Here is a 19,876-nt window from a genome sequence, read left to right on the forward strand (position 1 = left end):
GGGAGATCCACAGTTGTGCAGCCAATATTTAAGGCTACATTCTGCCCCGTATTTTAGCCCTGAAGTCCTTTTCCTGTCTTAGAGCCATATCTTTGTTATTAAAGCCATATCTTTGTTTGGAATTTAAGGGCCTACGGGCATTTTTGCTAATGTATGGCCAATGTCTGGTTCTGATTGGCTCATAACATGCATATTTAAGACAGCCATCCCTTCTGGTGTGGTTGGGTCTAAATTTGTATATTTATGAATTGCTTCTATTAAACATCCCTGAAATAAGGCTGGATTTTCATCATCTGCCTGGGTTACTTCCCTAACTTTATCAAAATTGACAGGTTTAGAAAATCCTCTTTTCATTCCCTCCGATAAACAGGTGACCATATGGTCTCATCTTTCCCTGCCAGATCTGTCCTCTTGGTAGTTCCAAGGAGGCACTGCATTAGGAACAGTGTCTCCTCCTACTGGATAATGATTTCCCAATTTCCAGCTTATCTGCAAATTCTTGTGCCCCAGCCCAAATTTGAGCCTTTTCTTCTGGGGTACAACAGTGTATTAGGATAATATAGATAACCTGCTAGGTTAAATCAAATGTTAGAGACACCTGGTGAAATCTACCTATAAACTTGGAGAGATTCTCTGAGTGTCATCTTAGCTGTTTTTATTTGAGCCAGATCTGACATGGAAAATGGGACATGGACCTTAATTGTGCCCATTTCCCCATTTGCTACTTTCCTAAGTAGATATAATCCTGCCTTAATGTGAGTGCTTGGTAGGTATGATGTTCCACTTCCAGTATGTCTGCTGGACTAGAAGTGGAAGGCTCCAAAGGTTTGTATGGAGGGGGAATTTCTCAGGGGTCTGGGATCACTTGCAGGCTTATTTCAACTTTTTCTTCTGCTGATTGATTTTCTTGTTTGTCTGACTCAGTTGGCTTCTTTGATTGGGGTAGTCTACTTAAACAATCATCTTCTAAAATACCTATGGTGGATGGGCCTGTAATCTTACCAGGCACATCCTACAAGTCTTTCTTGGATTAGGACCCTGACTTAGTGGCATTAAGGCCTGGTTGTAGGGCACTTTGGTCCATTTTCTTTGATGCCTGTAAAAAAAAAATTGATAAATACAACTGAAGTATTAGGACCTTTTAATGGGCTATTTTTCATCATCCTCCAGAGAACATTAAGGCCAAGGAATTACTACAGAAGAAGATGAGGTGCTTTTTCTTTAAATCCTGTTGTCCAAATTGACTCCAGTGTGATAGGAGACAGGCCAAAGGGGAATCCTCTGGGATTGAGAAAATTGGTTCCATAATTAACTCCTAAAAATGAAGAGAGTTCATTAACTAACTAGGGATCCATTACCAAAATCCCCCTCAGCTTTCAAATGGTGTCCTGTTAGGAATACTGCTGAATGTTCCTGGGGTTCAGAGTGGTGGGAGGTGTCCCTCATTTTCAACTGCTCTGACACCTTTATGCCACTTAAGAAGGGATGTCAACTTCCCTTCTCCTTCCTACTGCATCCTAGGCTACAGTAGATGCTGGTGAATGGACTGAAGTGCCACAGAGATTGGGGCTGCCTCTTTCCATTTTGAGAGAGTTGATATATTTGGTGACCAATGATACCACCCTTTGTAAACCTCTAGAACTAGTATTAATGGATGGGGTAGAGGCCATGGCCTTTGTTAAGAAAGGGTAGCTATTTTATATCGTATTAAGAATCATATATCTAAGCTAGAAGTACTTTCAACATGAGAGCAGAATGGAGAATGCCAAATAGCCCATGGGGAAGGACAAATGAGAAACATGAAAAGACCCCAAAGTATGGAATGCCTGTCTAAATCAAGCAACTTTCTTGTGAGTTTTATCTGTGATCCAGTCCTAAGGGAAGGGTCCCCTGTTGGGTGAGTGCTTCAACTGGGTAATAGCTCCCTTCGGTCTCTTTCAGGTAAGAAACAAAGACTAGGGGCTCCCTGCTGGCTCAGTAGTTGAGCATTGCCTTTGGCTCAGGTGGTGATCCCCGGGTCCTGGGATCAAATCCCGCAGTGGGCTCTCCTCAGGGAGCCTGCCTCTCCCTCTGCCTATGTTTCTCCTCTCTCTCTGTGCTCATGAATAAATAAATAAAATCTGAAGAAGAAGAGGGAGAAGAAAGGAAGAAGAAGAAGAAGAAGAAGAAGAAGAAGAAGAAGAAGCAGCAGCAGCAAGATTTATCAAGTCACACTAAGGCTCTTGGACTCACTCTGTTATCCCCATATGGGGGACAGCATAGGTAAAAGAATTCTTGAGCTGTTTTACTGTGCAACTTAGTAAGGTTATTTAATTAGCATGGGGACAGTACCCGTGGGCAGAAAGAACTGCACTTTTGCTGTATGAAGTTTGTGGTCAGATGCTTAGTGCCCAAGGAGAAGAGGACGTGCAGGGAGTAGGAGATCATAAATGTCTTTGAATTTCTACATATAAAACTACTTTTGCAAGATTTCTCTGGTGCTTATTATTCAGTTTGATATTAACTATCAGTGGGTTAAGGAGCATGAGACCCTTTAAGAATGCAGAAACCAGCACATATTTGATTCTTATCAAAACTATACAGGCCATAGGTCAACCTTCTGAACTAAAGATGGACATTTTTCTTCTTCTATCCCTCATCATATAGTACAGTATTATTAGCCATAATCGCCATGCTGTACATTAGATCATCAAACTTGTTAATCTTATAAATAGAAGTTTGTGCCCTTGACCGATGTCTCCCTATTTCCTCCATCCCAACCCCCTAGTGGCTTTTTTTTTTTTTTTTTAATTATCAAACACTATTCTACTGTCTGCATGTACCACAGTTTGTTTATCCATTCACCTACTGAAGGACATCTTGGTTAGTTCCAAGTTTTGGCAATTATAAATAAAGCTGCTATAAACATTCATATGAAGGTTTGTGTATGGACATAAGTTTCCAACTCATTTGGGTTAATACCAAGAAGTGTAATTGCTGGATCGTATGGTAAGACTATGTTTAGCTTTGAAGAAACTGCCAAACTGTCTTCCAAAGTGGCTGTACCATTATACATTCTTGCTTTTTTGGATTCTCATTTTTTTTCCTTAATGTGTAATGAGAATTCAAAGTCACTTAGAGGAAATCTGAATATAGACTTCTAGATAATAAAAGCTTTATTTCAGTCCCTCACAGAGATCAACCCAATTCCAATGAATTAGATCCAGTCAACCAAATCAAATTCTAACGATATTTTTTTACATTATTGAGAGATTCCAAAACATCTAATTTAGAATTTTCTTCTTTTGTCCATATTATCTTTTGAAAACCTTTTTATTACAGAAAATTTTGTACATAGTTCAAAAAGCAGATAATCAGTGTAATGAAACCAATGTGTAAACACCCCCCCTGACCCACCAACTGGAAACCAACTTGTGGCCAACACTGTCTCACCCATAACCCTGTCCACTTCCCCTCCCATATCTTAGTTTTCCAACTAGTAATTTTATTGAGGTTATTTCTTTATTTCTTTTTTATTTTTTAAAGATTTATTTATTTATTTATTCACTCACTCACTCATTCACTCATTCATTCATTCATGAGAGACACAGAGAGGCAGAGACATAGGCAGAGGGAGAAGCAGGCTCCACGCAGGGAGCTTGATGTGGGACTCGATCCCGGATCTTCAGGATCATGCCCTGGGCTGAAGGCAGGTGCTAAACCGCTGAGCCACCCAGGCATCCCTGAGGTTATTTCTTTATTAAGGTAAAATTCGTTTACAATAAACTGCATCCATTTTAGTCTACAGTTTGATGAGATTTAACAGATATGTACACCCTTGAAACCACTGCCATAATCAAAATACTGAACATTTCTATCATCCCCCGAATTCTCTTGTGTCCCTTTACAGTCTCTTTCTCCTTCTGTTGCTAGTTCCAGATCACCATGATCTTCCCTTTTTTCCAATATACACCCCCCCCTCATATTATTTTGAAGCAAATGTTAGATATCACTTTGTTTGGAGATATTTTATGTTTAATAAATATTTTAGGATACATCTCTAAGACATAAGATCTCCTTAAAAAAAAAACAACAGCATAACCACAATACCATGATCACACAGCATAATTAACAATAGTTCCTTAACATTATTACACATCCAGTACAGAGCAGATGCATAACCTGCACACTAGGTTGAAGCCTCCAAAAGCTGGGAAAGGGGAGACAGGTAGGGATCATGAGCAGAGCAAGGAAGCAGTATCCACTGCTAGCTGCACAGTGCTCAGGAGCAGCCTGCCTACACCTGGCAGATGCTGAATGCCTTCTCCTCAGGTTGCCAGCTTTAGGAAATAAAAATACAGGATATTGGGATCCCTGGATGGCGCAACGGTTTAGTGCCTGCCTTTGGCCCAGGGCGCGATCCTGGAGACCCAGGATCGAATCCCACGTCAGGCCCCTGGTGCATGGAGCCTGCTTCTCCCTCTGCCTATGTCTCTGCCTCTCTCTCTCTCTCTCTCTGTGACTATAATAAATAAATTTTAAAAAATTTAAAAAAATAAAAATACAGGATATTGAGTTGGATAGTTGAATTTGAATTTCAGATGGGCAATGAATAATGCTTAAGAACACCTAGGTGTTACATGGGACATACTGATACTAAAAAGTTATTTATTGTTTATCTGAAATTTAAATATAGTAGGTGTTTATCTGGCAATCCTACACCTTCTCCCCAACACACACATACACATTGATACAGAACACACGCTCTTCTAGGCCCTCAGCTTCATGTGACCCTGCCTTCAGTGCAGGCAACCAACCCCACATCTATATATGGAACACTGTCATGAGCCCAGGAAACATCTAGAGGGCTGGTAATTCAGAAAGCTAAGTTCCATCTTGACCAAGATGGGATTGGATAGAAGAAGCTCAAAATCCCCAAAGGAGAAAGGATATCTCCTCCCAGTCCCCCTCTTCTTCCCCACCCTTTTCATGGACAGAGATTGACTTCCTCTTGTGTATATCCAACTGGTCTAGCTCCAGAGTTTCAAACTTAAACCCAACCCAAAAGTCCCCTCTGCTTTTTTTTTTTTAAGTTTGTTTGTTTGTTTAAGTAATCTCTATGTCCAATGTAGGGCTCAAACTCACAACTCCAAGATCAAGTGTTGCATGCTCTTCTGACTGAGCTAACCAGGTGCCCTGCCCCCACTCTGTTTTTTTGACAGGCTCAGAAAGAGAATAAATTAAAACGTCATTAATTGGAAGTACCCAGGGAGTAAGCTTTCCCTCACACTTTTGTACAGAGTTGCTCTTTGCTGTGGAAAGCTCCTAATGGCTACCGTTAAAACATGACTAGGGCCTCATTCTTTAGCAGTCCTTTTGGGAATGCTTGGACATGTTGGCTCAAATGGCAAGATGATCTCACTTGATGAAGATGAAGGACTGTCCTCCTCACAATTTATTTTGGGTATAATGCATGTTACTGTAGTGGTGAGCCAGGCTGCAGGTGCACCTGTGTGGGACATTTGCAGAAGGCAAAAAGACCTTTATGCCCTTGTGTGTCTGAAGAAGAGAGCTCTTTACCTGCCATCACAAGTGCCTGCACCAGGCCAATAACATCCCTCATGACACAATTGTTTTTTACTGGAGTTTTATTTATTGTAAACTATGTCATACATACAGAGGAGTAAACAGAGCATATGTACAGCTACATGTATCATGATAAATTGGACAGCCACCACCAGATCCAGAAGAGTACTCAGCTCTCCAGAGGCCCTTTGTACAACCACCCCTCTACGTTCCCTTCCTCCCTTCAGAGATGGCCACCACCCTAATTTGTGGAAATCATTTTTTACTTTTCCATTCAGTGTGTCTAAACAACCCCACCACTAAACAAGCCTCTGTTTCTGAAGTTCATATAAATGGAATGTCATCGTATGTATTCTTTATGATTTGTCTCGTACTTAAAATTGTTCTTGGACTAACGATGTTTTCAAGCTTGTGAATTCAGGAGTATGTCATCTTCACAAATATTAGCGGCCCCGATGTCACACGGACCAGCTTCGGCCTCCTAGCTCAGCCACTTACTTACTAACAGTGTGGCTCCTCTTTTTCTCCCTTGTAAAATTGAATAAATTATGCCTCTGGACATGAACACCTCAAGAACAGGAAGTGTACTTCATCTGTCTTTCTGTTTTCAGCAGTTCAGCACCTGCTAGCTGATGAATCCTAAGTGAATAACGGAGTAGGGGGCCCCTGGCTGCTTTAGCTGGTAGAGCATGTGACTCTTAATCTCAGAGTGGTGAGGTCAAGTCCCATGTTGTGCTTGGAGCCTACTTAAAAATAAATAAAATAGGGATGCCTGGGTGGCTCAGTGGTTGAGCATCTGCCTTTCGCTTAGGGCATGATCCCGGAGTCCTGGGATTAAGTCCTACATCGGGCTCCCCACAGAGAGCTAGCATCTCCCTCTGCCTATATCTCTGCCTCTCTCTGTGCCTCTCATGAATAAATAAATAAAATCTAAACAAACAAACAAATAAATAAAAAATAAAGGAGTAAGGATGAGGTGATATGGTGAGGACCTAGTACCACCTCTTATTCATAGCAAATGTTCAACACATGGTGGGTAAACTCATTACTATTGTCATTATTGTTTTTTGCTTTTTTTTTTTTCTTTTAAGTAAGCTCTACACCCAACATGGGGCTTGAACTCAGACCCTGAGATCAAGAGTCCCATGCTCTATCAACTGAGCCAGCCAGGCATCCCTCATTAGTGTTATTTATTTGAATAAGCTATGAGAGGCAGCCTCTGAAAGGGCTGCCAGTGATCCCCAACTCCTGGTATTCTTGTACTTGTATCTTCCTTGAGTATGGCCTGGACTTACTAACTCAATTCTAACAAACAGAATGTGGTAGAAATGATGGGATGTCACATCCAAGAGGAGTTTATAGAAAGCCATGACTTCTACTGTGGGTTCTTTCTCACTGCCTCTTGGGTTGTTTATCCTGGAGGAAGTCAGCTGCTATGTCATGAGGTAGTCCTGTGGAGAGGCCAAAGTGATGGGGGCCCATGGCCTGCCAAAAAACATGCATGTGAGCTCAGAAGCCTATTTCCCTTCCAGTTGAGCCTTCAGGTGAGATGGTGACCCCAACTACAGCTTGACAACAACCTCACAGAAGACCTTCAGCCAGAGGCTCCCAGCTAAGCCATGCCTGGACTCCTGATGCACAGAAACTGTAAGATAACAAATACCTGCTATTTTAAGCTTCTACATTTGGGGGCAATTTGTTATACAGCACTAGATAACTCATGCACACCCTTCTCTTGGATGAAAGGAGCACTGGCAATTTTTAGAGTATGTGACAGATGAGGAGATACACTGCTCAGATCTCCATTTAAGGAGATCTTAATTGCCCGATGCAAGGAGTGCAGTTCACTGACAGCCTTGAGGGGCCAGACCAGTTTTCAACCTGAGATCATGGCATGCTCTCCCCAGCTGATGGGTGAGCTGAAGTAGTGGTACAAGGGTCCACCCATCTCTGCCCAATGCAGACCCCCTTGAATGGGCAGTCTTTGCTTCAGAGCTCTATGCTGGGCTGGCAGAGATTTTGTCTGGTCTGTACTGCATCTTGCCCATCTGTGGGTGTCACTCCCCAATAAACCTCTCTCATTCTCAATCCCACTTTGGCCTCAATCCCTCTTTTACCCATTCTGTAACCAAGGGCAAAACCTGCTTCATAGAAATCTGAACTTTCTGGTCAGCTCAGACCTGGGTCTGATACAAACTCCACCCCCTCCTAGCTCTGTGACTCTGGGCAAGTTACTTAACCTTTCTGAGCTTTTACTTCTCACATGTAAAATGGATGATAGGCTGTGGACTGTGGGCTGCTGGGGTCAGTGAAGGATCTCAAGATGGCTGGGTGAAAACTTGCTCTAAAAACCATTGACTGGGTAGCTTTTGGGGAGATCATACCCTGAAACCAGAAGGCCATTGCCAACTCCCTGAGATCCTGGAATGAGATGCTTACCTCCAGGTTGGCTACTCTTCCTGAGAAACCACCTGCTATTGACTGGACTTACTGCAAGGCCAATGTGGCAAAGGCTGGCTTGGTAGATGACTTTGAGAAGAAGTTTAATGCCCTGATAACTCCTTCCTGTGCCAGAGGATAAATACACTGTCCAGGTGGATGCTGAGGAAAAAGAAGATGTGAAAAGCTGTGCTGAGTTTTTGTCTCTCTCAAAGGCCAGGATTGAAGAATATAAAAAAGAGCTGGAGAAGATGAAGAACATAATTCCATTTGATCAGATGACCATTGAGCACCTGAATAAAGTCTTCCCAAAAACCAAATTAGACAATAAAAAGTATCCCTATTGGCCTCACAAACCAATCGAAAATTTATAAACTTGAGTTGGGGAGAAAGCCCTGGCCCTTATATTATAAACTTTGGACATTAAAGATAATGATATGGAAATAAATAAATAAATAAATAAATAATAAATAAAAATAAATAAATAAATAAATAAAATGGATGATAAATAATGTGGGGCTCAGGTGAAATATTTATAGAGTATATAACAGAATGTGGAGCACATAGTAAGTGCTAAATAAAGGATAACTATTGCATATCCACAGAACACACACCAACCAGCCACTTAACATTTTCCATAAAGTTGTATTAGAAATTAGTTCAAGATACTGTGTAGTGTATCTATATAGTAGATCCTTTTTTTTTCTTTTTTTTAAGATTTTATTTATTTATTAAAGATACAGAGAGAGAACGGCAGAGACACAGGAAGAGGGAGAAGCAGACTCCATGCAGGGAGCCCAACGTGGGACTCGATTCCGGGTCTCCAGGATCACACCCTGGACCAAAGGCGGCACTAAACCGCTGAGCCACCTAGGCTGCCCTCTACAGTAGATCTTTGACATTCATGAGGATTATACCCATTACCCTTATGAAAACTACCAAATGCTCCCATAGCACATATAATCACCCATAAAATGAAATAAAGTACAACTGAACATTATCCATGACGTTTTAAGATCTTTAACAGTTCTGTAAATAGGGAACTAAACCTTTATAAAGCTGTTAAGTTGTGCCAAAGCAATTTAGTGAATTGTTTCTCTTGTTTGCATTGGACTTCATCACATCAGAGGACGGAGTCACCTCTAAATGCTACCCTTTTAATAAACCCAGACATCTGAAATTTAACATGCCCAAACCTATTCCTCCCACAATCTGCTTCACTTTGGTAGATAATTCCAAGCCAGAAAACAGGAAGCCATCTATGGCACCTCCCTCCCTCTCATTCCCACCTTTGATCCAATAGCATGGTTTGTCTTTTTGTTTTCCCTTCAAAATGCCCTAAACCCAAGCATCTCTATCTGGCTCCATTGATGCTGCTCTGGCCTCTTTCTTCTCTTTCAAGAACCTCCTAACTGGATTCCTCTTGCATTTGGAATAAAGACCAAAATCATTGCCAAGGCTTAGAGGCTTTGCATGAGCTGGCCTCTGCCCCTCTGCAATACTACCTCCACTCCCCAAACACGCTGGAGTGCCAACCTTGCTCCTCCTATAGGACCATCCCACAGGCACTTCCTGTGTCTGGAACTCCTCTCCACCTACTCTTTGCATTGCACACTCCTTCTCTGCCTTCGGTTCTGAATCTCCATGGCACCTACTAACCACCTTCTGAAGTAGGTTCCAGGGACGCGTGGGTGGCTCAGTGGTTGAGCATCTGCCTTTGGCTCAGGGCGTGATCCTGGAGTCTGGGATGGTGTCCTGCATCAGGGTCCTTGCATGGAGCCTGCTTCTCCCTCTGCCTATGTCTCTGCCTCTCTCTGTGTGCCTCTCATGAATAAATAAAATCTTAAAAAAAAAAAAAAAAAGTAGGTTCCATCACCCACAGCCTCCTCCCACTGTCAACTGCAGCAGCCAGGCCATTTCCTTTGTTGCATGCATCCCAATTTGCCATGACATACTTGTTTATTTATTGAAGGCTTTCCTCAGTTCATTGAAGCTTCTTTGAGTGCATGAGTCTTCCTTATCCTTTTTGCTCAATGCTAAGCCCAGGGCTGGCCATACCATAGGCTTCGTAAACACCTTTCGAATGAATTTCCCAGCTAAGTATGCCTATTTTGTCCTTCACAGTCATTTTCCCCCGATTGCAAAAGCCATATGTTTTCATTGTATAAAAGATTATATTTAAATACAGATTTAAGAAAAGGATAAAACTGTGTCATCTCTCATTTAGAGACAGCCACCATTAACCCCCAGATACATGCTTCTAGGGCAATTGTAATGCATCTTAACCACATATATAGGGACATATATGTTCCCAAGTCCTTCAGCTTTCTGTGGTCACTCTTACAACAGCCAAATAGAACATCTTGGTCCCCATGCACACCTTGAGGGAAATCAGGCCTTCCGGAGGGGCAGTAATGGGGGCTTGGCATCCTTGTTTACAAGGAGTAAAGAGTACAGATGGTAGCATTCAGTGACAGCCTCTGGGGAGGTCCCCAGAAGCAGAGGAGGAGCAGCTCACATGGACAGCAACCCAGAGCTGGTCAAGAAAGGGAAACATACGGTTCATAATAAATGTGTCTGACTTAGAGTTTCCCACCAGTTTAGATTTCCTCGTGCTTCTTGAGACAGCCTGTACCTCTGAACTAACCCAGTCCTCTTTCAGCCAACCTGCTTGGCAAAGCTGAGGCTAATGGCATGTCCAGACAACACAGAGAGGAACAATTACCAACAAGTGAGGTTAACCTCAGCCAGACTTAACCAAATGTGGGAAAAGTCTGAAAAGTCTAGGAGCCCCCAGAGCCATTTAGAATGCATGTGGAGGGATGCCTGGGTGGCTCAGTGGTTGGGCACCTGCCTTCGGCTCAGGGCGTGACCCTGGGATCTGGGATTGAGTCCTGCATCAGGCTCCCTGCATGGGGTCTGCTTCTCCCTCTGCCTGTGTCTCTGCCTCTCTCTCTGTGTGTGTGTCTCTCATGAATAAATAAATATTTTTTTAAAAATAGAATGCATGTATAGTCATGCGGAGTGGGACAAGGGAGCCACTGGGCCATTTCATGATCAGACCAGATGAACAGGACGTGGCCAGACACTTTCCATGGGAGTTTATTTTCCCAACAATCCTGCAGGGCAGGGGATGTGTTTTTCACCCCTTTCACAGGGAGGTTAAATCACGTGACCAGAGTGACCCGGCTAGAGGGGACAGAGCTGGGATTGGAACAAATCTGTTGGACTCTAGCATCTGAATTCTTTCTGTGGGTCAGAAAGATAGATAAAATGATAGCATCAAAACATGTTATTCATGGCATGGTCCTATGTTGTTAGAAAGTCATGAAAATAACAACTAATATTTATCACCTTGTGCTAAAATTCATATGTACATAACTTCATTTACTCCCCCCTGACAATCCTATAAAGAGGGCACGGCTATTTGTCTTGCTTTTGCAGATGAGGAGACTGAAGTACAGAGAATCAGAATGATTTGTCCAAGGTCTAGTAAATACCTGTGCTAGAAATCGAACCCAGAGAATCTTGCTCCCAAACACACCCATTTATGGCCTGTGCTATGCTCCTCCCAACAGAACCAGAGGCCAGCAGCTTTTAGGCGCTACTTGCAATAGTTCCAAAGCGCTGTCCAGGAGGAGGGACAGGACTACCCAGATCATGGAGATGGGGAGCTCTGGGGTTTGGCAGTGCTGAATCCACATTTAGCCCGGCCACCTCACCTTGGGGCTGCCCCTCAGCTCAGCTCCAGGCCTCCATTTTTCCACCCCTGAACACCTCTGGCTGCCATCTCCTTCCTGCCATTTTGCCAGGACTGTGATATGAACTCACAGAGGAACGAAAGTGCCACAGCCCTGCTGGGGCTTTCCTACCTCCTGCATCCAGCATCGTTCTCTCTCTCTTTCTCACCTTATGTCAACAGACTGTGGGACTCAGCACCTCCTTAGTTTCCAGAAAGATTGTGCTCACCCACACACATAACAGGGAACACCATCTACTTGAATGAAGATTGAAAGCACAGCTGGGGAAGGGGACCCGACAGCCCACCACTCACAGAAAACCATTATTCTAGTTTCATTCTTCAGCACTTCTCTCCAGCCTGCCACCCAATTGTTTGGCATCCCCATCTTGGCCTTTTTCCCACACATATCCCCTGCTGTCCGGGGTGGCAGATGGTAGCCCAGAAAGGACTTCTCTCTTCTCTGTGTCTTTGCTTTTCACTTTCCCCCTCACCCCCTGGGTGCACACAGATTCCTCTAAGAGCCTTGTCTGGTTTAGCCACTATCTTTTTTTTTTTTTTTAACCTATTAAGTAAGCTCAACACCCAATGTGGGGCTTGAACTCAGGACCCTGAGATCGAAAGTCCCACGCTCTAGCAACTGAGCCAGCCAAATACCCCAACCACTGCATTTTCTTATATAGTACATCCTCCATCCAGCCCAGGTGATTTGTTAAAGGATTTGCTCCAAATAAGTGCTGTTCTCACCCCTGCTTGGAATCCTGGTTAATGCATGAGCTCCCTCTACCTCCTACTGCCTTCACTGAAATGAAGATCTCTAGAAAGAGGACGTTGGAAAAGCCTAGCCAAAGCTCTGGTGCCCATGGTGTGTGTGTGTGTGGGGGGGGGGGTAGTTCAGCTGCCTTTGCCTGTACTGGCCTTTTCTCCACTTCCTCCCTTTTTATAGGTCATTGGCTTCAAAGGTCTTGGCAAGTGTGTCCCAAACTTTTATTTTTCCATCTGTGGGTTTCTAGCTCCTCCTAACAGCAAGAGGGATTTGTCTCTGGTGAAGGCTGCCAAAGGTAGTGGCAGGAATCTCTCAGAGAGCAATTACCTTGAAGAGCCTTCCCTGGAGAACAGGCTCTTTCTCTTCCAAATTGGAAAATTCTCACATTGTGCCAATTAGTCCAGAGGGCACTTGGAACTTTACCAGTTGAAATACGAAGGACTCTTAAAGGGAAAGTGAGCAAGGAATGAAGGCGCCCTTTCCTGTGCTGTGGCAGCAGGCAGGTGGCTTTCAGAAAGCACAGGTTAATAATGAGCTGTTATCCTGGCTGAACACACTGGAATAGAATGTTAAAACTCATCACCAATTAAAGTTAAATGCAAGGCTTACCTCTCCCTCCCCTGCTCCCCAAGAGAGTATAGATTTCATTGCCAGGTTCTCCTTTACCCTAGAGGTGAAATACCTATTCTGAAAAAGACATAATATCAGAAACCTTTTTAAAAAAAGATTTTATGTATTTATTCATGAGAGACACAGAGACAGAGGCAGAGGGAGAAGCAGGCTCCATGCAGGGAGCCCGACATGGGACTCAATTCCGGGACCCCGGGATCATGCCTTGAGCTGAAGGCAGATGCTCAACTGCTGAGCCACCCAGGCGTCGCTATCAGAAACCTTCTAAAGTCCACACATAAATAGATAATTTGACCTGTTGAAAGTTAATTATTTATCATAACAGGAGAACGGCTGAGGATGGTTGAATGTTTTCATTATATTGGCTTTGGGATGCACTGCACGATTTCTGTGTGTGTGTGTGTGTGTGTGTGTGTGTGTGATTTTATTTATTTATTAGAGAGAGCACATGCAAGAGACAGGGAGAGAGAGAGAGAGAACAGGAGCAGAGGGAGAGGGGACCTTGGGATCTTGGCCTGAGCCAAAGGCAGACACTTAACTGACTGAGCCACCCAGGTGCTCCTGCATGATTTCTTTTGAGACAGATTTGCTACCTCTGTCAGGCTTTGCCTAAAACAACACTTAACTTTGTTTGCTTTCCCCACATGGGCAGCAACTGCCTGGAGTAGTCCAGAGGTGTGCATACTGGCAGGAGGATGGCTGGGTCAGGTTAACACGTTGCCAGTGCAAAATCACACGCTGCATAGCCTCTCTTCCGGCTCACTTGAGAGTTGACTGTGCACAAACCTAGCTTCAGTCCATAGTGAGTTAGGTGGGAAGAGGGAATCTTGCAGAAACTGGCCAGAGCCATCATTCTTGGTTTGGTAGAGGGGACAACATGCAGGGAGTTTGGAAAAGAGAGTGAGCTCTGTACACCAGAGGACATCAAATTAAGCTAACTTGATGTTACTATTTAATTCTGGAGAGAATCACCTGAGTGAAGCTCTTTGCTTTTGAGTCTGACCCTGATTTTCACTGCTGTCCAATTCGAACTTTGGCAGGAAGGAGTAAGCACTAGGATTCCTCTAAACATCACAGCAATATATTGCACCTCCCTTCACCACACCCACAAATAACTTTTTAAAAAAGTAATCTCTACACCCAACACGAGGCTCAAACTCACAACACCGAGATATGAAGAGTTGGATGCTTTACTGATTGAGCCAGCTAGGTGCCCAATAACCATCCTTTTTTTATTCGAGGAACAACAACCAAAAAAACCCTGATTCCCCAATCCTAATGTATTTTATTTTATTTTTTATTTTATTTTAAAAATATTTTATTTATTTATTCATGAGAGACACAGAGAGAGGCAGAGACACAGGCAGACGGAGGAGAAGCAGGGTCCATGCAGAGCCCAATGCGGGACTCCATCTCAGAACTCCAGAATCATGTCCTGAGCTGAAGGCAGACGTTCAACCGCTGAGCCACCCAGGTGTCCCAGTCCTAATATTTTAGATCTGACTCCCAAAGTGTGTTTTCAGCAGACTTGATTTACTGTAACCGAAGTACATTCTAGCATAACCTTATTTGAACTTGGCATTTTGCTTTTTAGATTGGCATTGTTGTTTTAAAATATTTTGTCAGTGGTTTTCCTTTTCCCAGCCCAGATGAAAACATGATTTGACTTGAGCTTTTTAGCAAATTAAAACAGGTTATTCTTCTAGGAGCAGAGTTAAATGTGTTCCCAGAAAGATGCCAAATGCCACTTTATTTTTGGTTGCAGTTCTCTCAAGAGGGCCTTTTAATAGTTCTTGGAGTGGGGATGGTAATCTCTGGAAACAAGATAAACTGGGAGAAGATTACCCTGTCCCAAGTCCTTTCTTTTCCCTTACACTCAAGGCAACTATATTAGAAATTGGACATCGTGAATCTCACAGTTTAACTTGGAATTACCTGCTTGCTGACACTAGATTTTGTGTTGGGACCAGGAATACTTTAAGAAGCTAAACCTAATGATATGGTCTGAAAATACATTTGAAATGCTTCCCATGGCTGTAATTCCCAATGTCTCTGGGCTTATGAAATGGAGTGTAGCAATGCCACTCCTAGTTTCTAAAACCACACTGTATTAGAATTAGGTTTAGCCGATGGCTCAGCAGTTGAACATCTATCTGCCTTCAGCGCAGGGTGTGATCTTGGGTCCTGGGATCAAGTCCCACATCGTTCCCTGCAGGGAGCGTGCTTCTCCCTCTGCCTCTGTATCTGCCTCTCTCTGTGTGTCTCTCATGAATAAATAAATGAAATCTTAAAAAAAAAAAAAAAAGAATTACGTTTGGCCATATGTGGTAGGAAACCCAAACTACCAGGGGCTTAAAATAGAACTTTCTTTCTTTCCCATGAAGAGAGGGAAGTCGTGGAAAAGTGGAATGGTGGCTCTGTACTTCAGAGTCCTCAGAGACCCTGGTTTCTTCCAGCTTTTCTCCCATGCCTGTGCTTTGGTCCTTATGCTCATTACCCCAAAAGGTGTCATGCACTTTCTAGCCACTAAAATGAAAAAAGGGGGGGGAAAGAGGGCAAAAAAGACCTAATGGGAAAGGTTTTGAGCCACCAACAGGAGAATATTTCTGCTTCTATTTCATTGGCCAAAACTTAGTCACATGGTTGTGCTGCGCTACAAGGGAGGCTGGCAAATGTAGTTCTTTTTTCTAGACAGCAGCGTACCCAGTTAAAAATCCTATTTCTTTGTCATATACTCTAGGGCTTATATTCTTAAAATTCATCAGTATTTATCAATTTATCTTGAAAAAATTAGAATGGCTCTTGAGATTATTATAGAACAATACAAGATGGTGTAAAATCAGTATTAGAGGGATGCCTGGGTGGCTCAGTGGTTGAGTATCTGCCTTTGGCTCAGGTTGTGATCCCGGGATTGAGTCCCACATCGGGCTCCCTGCGTAGAGCCTGCTTCTCCCTCTGTCTATGTCTCTGCCTCTATCTCTGTCTCTCTCATGAATAAATAAAGAAAATCTTTTTAAAAATATATCAGTATTAGAAATGCCCCACTTTGGGACACCTGGGTGGTTCAGCGGTTGAGTTGTCTGCCTTTGGCTCAGGGAGTGATCCTGGAGTCCTGGGATGGAGTCCCACATCAGGCTCCCTGCATGGAGCCTGCTTCTCCCTCTGCCTATGTCTCTGCCTCTCTCTCTCTCTGTGTGTCTTTCATGAATGAATAAATAAAATCTTAAAAAAAAAAAAAAAAAAAAAAAAGAAATGCCCCACTTGGGCACCTGGGTGGCTTAGTCGGTTGAGTATCTGCCTTTGGCTTGGGTCATGATCCCAGGGTCCTGGGATCAAGCCCTGCACTGGGCTCCCTGCTTAGCGGGGGAGCCTGCTTTTCCTCCCTCTGCCACTCTCTCTCTGTTTGTGCTCTCTCACTCTCTCTGTCAAATAAATAAAATCTTTAAAAAAAGAGAAAGAAATGCCCCACTCTATAATATTCATATTATTTGACCAGTAATTTTGCTTTTGGTAGTTCATAGTAATTAAATACTTCTAAATACAGAAAAAGTTTTAAACAAAACCATTATTAATCACATGGTTATTTATAACTGCACACACACACACACACAAAATGGAATTAGAATACCAAAATGTGAGGGAATGGGCACATCAACTATGGAATATGTTCTTAATGAACTACTGTACCTCTGTTAAAAATTAGGTTTACAGGGCAACCCTGGTGGCTCAGTGGTTTAGCACCGCCTTCAGCCCAGGGCATGATCCTGGAGACCCAGGATTGAGTCCCACATCAGGTTCCCTGCAGGGAGCGGATGCAGGACTTGATCCCAGGACTCCAGGATCTCGCCCTGGGCTAAAGGCAGGGAGGCACTCAACCCCTGAGCCACCCAGGCATCCCAGCATCATTGTTAACACCACTTGTAATGGGAAGTCACCGTTCCGACTTGCCAGCATCAAGGGAAATCCTCTGCTGGAGAAGTCCTGGGGTCTCAAGGGGGTTAGACCTCCACTACATCTGCTCCTTGGCAATTAGAGTGATGTCCTGTGACAAGCACACTGATCAAATAAAATAAAGTATGGGATATACTTTAAAAATAACCCATTGGGGGGTGCCTAGGAGGGGGCACAGTCAGTTAAGCATCCAACTTTTGACTTCAGCTCAGGTCATGATCTCAGCATCATGTATTGAGCTCCATGCTCGGCATGGAGCCTGCTTAAGATTCTCTCTCCCTCTGCCCTTCTCACCCCAATCGTGTGCTCTCTCTAGCTCTCTCTCAAAAAATAAACAATAATAATCCATTTGGGAGAGGGTGGTGGAATGTAGAATAGGTAAAAAAAAGTTTGCCCATGAGTTGATCATTGTCCAAACAGAGTGATGGGAACATGGTGACTCATTATACTATCATCTCTACTATCGTATTTGCTTGAAATTTTCCATAATATAATTTTGTAAAAAATAGTACCTAGGATTTACTCCAGTTTCTGAAACTGGCTGGCTAGGCAATGCCAACAGTTCATTTAATTAAGCATTAACAGCTTTGAACAAAGCAGTGAAATTTAAGGCAGGAGGCAAATATGAATTAGGTACCACTTGTATCATTTAGGGCTGTTTCAGTTGCAAGTGAAGGAAAATCTAATTCAAAATGGTTTAAGCAATTCATCGGATTCCACAGGAAAAAGTTGGAGAATACTTCTCCCTTCAAATATTATTTGATACAGGGTTCAAATATATCATTACGTTGGGACTCTATTGCTCTCCATTTCTTGGCTCTGCCTTATGCCAAGTTAGCCTCTTCTTCAGGTTTCCTGAGGTGTCTCTTGAGGGTCACATCTGTCCTGGTTCAACCCCAGCAGAAAAAAGGTTGTGGCTGCTGTTGGTGTCCAGGGGGGTCCTCCCACCCATGCACACATGCACACACTGTATCGTACATTTCTGCATCCCACCATCATCTGACATGGTTCCTGCACATGGAAGGGGTTCAACAAATGCTTCTGAATACCTCTATGAATGGAAAATGTTGTGCCAGTGTACCATCACGGGATGAGCCAGCCAGACTCAGAGGAGGAACTCCGTACTACCCCAGAGGGAACGGCCTTTCATTAGGCCCATCTGATGACTAATGTTTATTAATTCTGTGGAGGATAACACCATTTGCAGGCCTCTCGAGGGATTAGCCTTTACCAAAACAAAAACAAAAACTAAAACACCTTCCTCTTCTGTGGAATGATTAACAATGATAGCAGCTGATGCTCACTGAGGGTTTACTGTATGCCCTTCACACTTAACAATAACCTTACAGTATACTTTTTGATTCTTTTTAAAAAATATATTTCTTTAAGTAATCTCTATATCCAACGTGGAGCTCAAATTTACAACCCCAAGGTCAAGAGTCTCATGCTCTATAGACTGAGCTAGCCTGGCATCCCGGTTATTATTATTATTATCCCTATTTTACAGAAGAGGAAGCTGAGACACAGATCACCTGGGTAGCAGTGACCTGAGCCAGGACTGAATCCAGGTAATTTGTCTATGAGATGATTCTTTTAACCTCTCTGCTTCCTGGTCTTGGAGACGCTTACTTCCAAGCACTCCTTGCTCAACACTGATTTCAGGTTTCTTCCTACTTCTCCAAGTTCTCTTGTAAGTCTGCCTCCTCTGTCGGGTTGTTACATGTTTCAAGTTCCCATAGGATTCTCATTAGGCCTCCCTCTCTCCTCACAGTCTAGACTCTCCCTGGGCAATTCCATAAAGGCCCCCTGGGTTCAGCAGTCATCAGTAGCAGGGTAGCATTTGCCTACATGCAACAGAAAAAGTCATTATACTATAACTTAACCAAAGAGGGGCTTATTTTTCTAGTAAGACTACATGATCTGGGACTGGCACAGTAGCTCTACAATGTCATCATTGTCCCAGGGCCCCTCTTCTGTTCTTCTCCACCATCCTCACACGTAGCTTGCACTTGCATGCTCTTTTTTGCCTTAAGAAAGATGGATGCTCTGCCTCTAGCAAGTTTATATTTGGGGCAGAGGGGGAAAAGACAAAACTGCACTCAAGTCTCATCTATCCCTTTGTATAAAGTATGCTGGTAAACTATCCACCTACTTCTCCTTCCCTCCCATTGGGCAAAGCTGGCCATTCCTAGCAGCCAGGGAGTCAGAGAAGGTATCTTTAATGAGGCACACTTCACTCTGAACAAATTTGAGACTGACAGAATGAAGAGAATTTACATATATGCAGTGGAATATTATTCAGCCATAAGAAAGAAGGAAATCCAGCCATTTACAACATGGATGGACCTTGAGAGTACCATGCTAAGTGAGCTAGTAAGTCAGACATGGAAAGGGAAATACCATATGAAATCAGTTACATGTGGAATTTTAAGAACTCATAAAACTCATAAAACCAGAGAGTAGAATGGTGGTTACTGGGGATTGGGAGATGGGAGAACTGGGGAGATGTTTAAGGTTACAAACTTGCAACTAGTAAATAAGTTCTGGAGATTTAATACACAGTATAGTGATAATAGTCAACCATACTATAAGCTTCAAAGTTGCTAAGAGATTAGATCTTAATCGTTTTCCCCATGAAAAAGAAATGATAATTATGTGACATGAAAGAGGTGTTAGCTAATGTACTCTAGTCATCATATTGCAATGTATTGCAATGTAGCAAGCCAATATGTTGCACACCTTAAACTTACACATTGTTATATCCACTACATCTCAATTAGAAAATG

General features: G+C 43.0%; 1 long non-coding RNA gene and 1 pseudogene across 1 annotated transcript in view; one reads left to right on the forward strand and one right to left on the reverse strand.

Moving 5' to 3' along the window:
- Window positions 1–1,128: 1,128 nt before the first annotated feature.
- Window positions 1,129–19,876, reverse strand: part of LOC121473890 — a 31,499-nt gene continuing 12,751 nt past the window's right edge. Inside the window, exon 3 of the long non-coding RNA XR_005983255.1 lies at window positions 1,129–1,315. This is a non-coding gene — a long non-coding RNA (uncharacterized LOC121473890). The remainder of the gene's footprint in view (window positions 1,316–19,876) is intronic.
- Window positions 7,889–8,666, forward strand: LOC121473887 (annotated as a pseudogene).

The sequence above is a fragment of the Vulpes lagopus genome, chromosome 12 (assembly GCF_018345385.1).
Source record: "Vulpes lagopus strain Blue_001 chromosome 12, ASM1834538v1, whole genome shotgun sequence".
In the NCBI taxonomy this organism is placed as follows: domain Eukaryota; kingdom Metazoa; phylum Chordata; class Mammalia; order Carnivora; family Canidae; genus Vulpes; species Vulpes lagopus.